Genomic DNA, 4356 nt, shown 5'->3' on the forward strand with positions numbered 1-4356 from the left:
AAAAGGATGAGTTCATGTCCTTTGCAGGGACATGGATGAAGCTGGAAACCATCATTCTCAGCAAACTGTCACAAGGACAGAAAACCAAATAGTGCATGTTCTCACTCATAGGTGGGAATTGAACAATGGGAACACTTGGACACAGGGCAGGGAACATCACACACCAGGGCCTGGTTGGGGGCTGGGGAAGGGATAGCATTAGGAGAAATACCTAACATAAATGATGAGTTATTGGGTGCAGCAAACCAACATGGCACATGTATACCTATGAAACAAACCTGCATGTTGTGCACATGTACCCTAGAACTTAAAGTATAATTTTAAAAAATCAATAGCATTTCTATACACTAATAATGAACTATTAGAAAAAGAAATCAAGAAAACAATTCCATTTACAATAGTTACTAAAAAATAAAATACTTAGAAATAAATTTAACCAAAGAGGTAAAATAGCTCTACAATGAAAACTATAAAACACTGATGAAGAAGTTAAAAAAGACACAAATAAACAGAAAGATACTCCACGTTCATTGATTGGAAAATGAACTTTGTTAAAATGTACACACATACCCAAAGTGATCTATAGATTTAATACAATCTCTACCAAAATTATAATGTCATTTTTCACAGAAATAGAAAAAAAAAATCCTAAAACTTGTATGAAATCACACACACAAAAAAACACCGTAAGCAGCCAAGGCAACCTTAAGGAAAAAGAACAAAGATGGAGACTTCACACTATCTGAATTTAAAATATAACACAAAACTAAAGTAATTGAAATAGCATGGTACTGTCATCAAGATACACATATTAACCAATGGAACACAATAGAGAGCCCAGAAATGAACCCATATATTTATGGCTAATTGATTTTTGAACACACACAATGGGATAAGGACAGTCTCTTCAATAAAGAGTTGGTAAAACTTGAAATCCACCTGCAGATGAATGAAATTGGACCCTATTTCATACCATATTAAAAAAATCGAAACAGATTAAAGACTTAAATGTAGGTCTGAAAATTACCAAACTACTAGAAGAAAAACGGGAGAAAGTTACATTACATTTGTCTAGGCAAAGATCTTTTGGATTGACCCCAAAAGCTTTGGCAACAAAAGCAAAATTAGAGAACTAGGATTACATCAAACTAAAAAGCTCTACATATCAAAGAAAACAATCAAGAGTAAAGAGACGGCCAGGCAGTGGCTCATGTCTGTAATCGCAGCACTTTGGGAGGCCAAGGTGGATCACTTGAGGTCAGGAGTTTGAGACCAGCCTGGCCCACATAGTGAAACCCTATCTCTACTAAAAATACAAAAATTAGCTGGGTATAGTGGCATGTGCCTATAATCCCAGCTACTGGGGAGGGTGAGGCAGGAAAATTGCTTGAACCTGGGAGGCAGAGGTTGCAGTGAGCTGAAATCAAGCCACTGTACTCCAGCCTAGGTGACAGAGTAAGACTCTGTCTCAAAATAAATAAATAAATAAATAAATATATATATAAATAAAAATAAAGAATAAAGAGATAAAGAATAAAGAGATAACTTACAGAATGAGAAAAATTATTTTGCAAGCAATGAATCTAATAATGGTTTAACATCTAAAATAAATAAGGAACTATAAAAACTATTTAAATTACCTGAAAAGACATTACTCAAAAGGTGACATTCAAATGGCCAACAGATATATGAAAAAAACACTCAACAGTACTAATCATTAGGGAAATGCAAAGTAAAACCACAATAAGTTATCACCGCACACCTGTCAGAATGGTTATTCTCAAAAAAGATGAAAGATAGGTGTTGATGAGGATGTTGAGAAAAAGGAACCATTGCATACTGTTGGTGGGAATGTAAATCAGTACAACAAATATAAAAAACTATATAGTTTTTCAAAAAACCAAAAATAGAATTATCATGAAGTCCAGCAATCCCCCTTCTGGCTATATATCTGAAGAAATTAAAATCAGTATGTTGAAGCAATATCTACACATCCAACTCACTGCAGCATTATTCACAATGAGCCAAGACCTGGAATCAACCTAAGCATCCATCAACGGTTGATATTATACAAGAAAATATGGTATTATACACAATGGAGTAATATTCAGCCTTTAAAAGAAGGAAATTCTGTCATTTGTGGCAATATGAATAAACTTGGAGGACATTATGCTGAGTTAAATAAGATACACAGAAAGACAACACGTGCATGGTTTCACGTATATGCAGAACCTAAAACCATTGAAGCCATAGAAATAGAGAACAGAATAATGGTGAAAAGAGGCTGGGGGAAGGAGGAATGGGGAGATGGTTCAAGGTACAAAGTTTCAGTTAGGTGAAATAAGGTTTTTTGAAATCTACCGCATAGCATGTTAACTGCAGTTGATAATAATGTATAGTTCAAAATTGTTAACTATATTTTAAATGTTCTCATTACAAAAATGGTAAGTATTTGAGGTGGATACATGTATTGGCTTGACTGAATCATTATACATTATATACAAGTATCATTATATTACTTTGGAGCCCATAAATATATATATAACTTATTTTATGATAAAAAGATTACTGATACATGCTACAACATGTATTAATTTTTAAAACATTTTGCAAAGTGAAAGAAGCCACATATCATTTAATTCCTATAAAATGTCCAAAATATTGAAATCTTCAGACTCAAAGTAGATTAGTGGTTTCCTAAGGATAGGAAGAGCCTAGGGGTCATGAAGGTGATAAAGTGTACAGAGTTTCTTGCTGGGTGATAAATGTTCCAAAACTGACTTTGAAGTTGGTTGTGAATATATCAGAATCATATAATTTTGCACTTTAAATGGGTGAACTGTGTTTTTTAAAAAAAGGGACTGTGGAGATCACTAGTACAGGGGTTTTCATCTAGGGGTGAATATTAGAATCACTTGAAAATCTTCTAAAATACATGCTAGTAGGCCAATGTAGATTTTCTACACTTGATTTTAGCCAAAAGGCCGAGAAGTGATCCAATGTACATTTTCTAAATACAAGTATCTGGGAGTGAGGTCAGAGGTTTCGTCTCTTTTAAGCATACAAAGGAAATTCTAGTATGCAGCCAGGATAGAGAACACTGGCCCCAAGCGAATGCCATTCAACCTAAGTTGCCTGGCTAACCCAAGACAAAGCTGACACTAGAACCTGGTTTTCCGTGACTTCCAGTCCTATGGCTTTCTATGGACTATGCTGTCTCTCAAAAATCATCAATTCAGTTGGAGGATGGCTTGAGGCCGGGAGTTTGAAATCTGCCTGGTCACCAAAGTGAGATCCCACCTCTACAAGAGAAATTTTAAAAAATAGCTGGGCACTGGGATATGCACCTGTAGTCCTAACTACTTGGGAGACTGAGGCAAAGGATTGTTTCAGCCCAGGAGTTCAAGGCGACAAGTGAGTCATGATCCTACCATTGTACTCCAGCCTGAGCACAGTGACACCTTACCTCAAAAAATAAAAACAAAAATCATCTCTACTTTCTGAATTGAGTAGATATAATTAAGTACAGTAATTACCAGGTACATAACCATGGTACATTGGAAAGAAGACCATATTGGAAGCCAAGAAACCTACAGTTTAGACTTCGCACTAATTCTCTGTGAATCTGATTTATTCTCATACCCTCTTTGAGCCCTGGATGTCATTAGAGCTTTCGCTTCTCAACCCCGAATGTATATTATAATAACGCGAAGATAATGTAAAAAATATGCCCATGCCCCATTGCCAGAGATTCTGATTCCTCTGATTTGGGATAGAGCTGTAAATTCCCCAGGTTATTCTAATTCTCAGCAAGGCTGAGAATCTTTGGTTTGGTTCCAGCAACATTGTCGATGAGTCATTTAAGGGTTCTCCCAAGCCCTTGAATCTTCGATAATTCTATGATGGTTTCCATTCTCACTGAAAATCTTAGAATGACTTCAGCCTATTGTGTAAGTAGCCTTAAAGTGCAATAGCTAAAGCTATTATTTATCTGCATTGGGTGGGTTCAGTAAGCAAAGATTGAAAACATCTGTGCTGAGTATTAGTTGCTGCAGTGACATGGGACACAATGAGGATGAGCAGAAGTGGTCTTCAGGGAACTTGTTGACCAACTCAAACTAGACCTTTTAGATGTTACTGTTGCCATGCTAGCAGCAAATGCCCTGCCTACACCTTAGTGGTGAATTTGGTGCAATGAGGCTGTTTGCAGTAAAGTTCTCTTAATCCACAGATAGCTTATTTTCCTTCTCCTCACCCAGGAACATCTGAAAACTCATGCTGATACTGGCACAACTGTTGACAATGAGAACTACTTGCACCAGTTTTAGACGGTGATGGTCACAGAGAAATGAGACT

This window comes from Colobus angolensis, unplaced genomic scaffold, assembly GCF_000951035.1.
Source record: "Colobus angolensis palliatus isolate OR3802 unplaced genomic scaffold, Cang.pa_1.0 Scaffold248, whole genome shotgun sequence".
NCBI lineage: Eukaryota > Metazoa > Chordata > Mammalia > Primates > Cercopithecidae > Colobus > Colobus angolensis.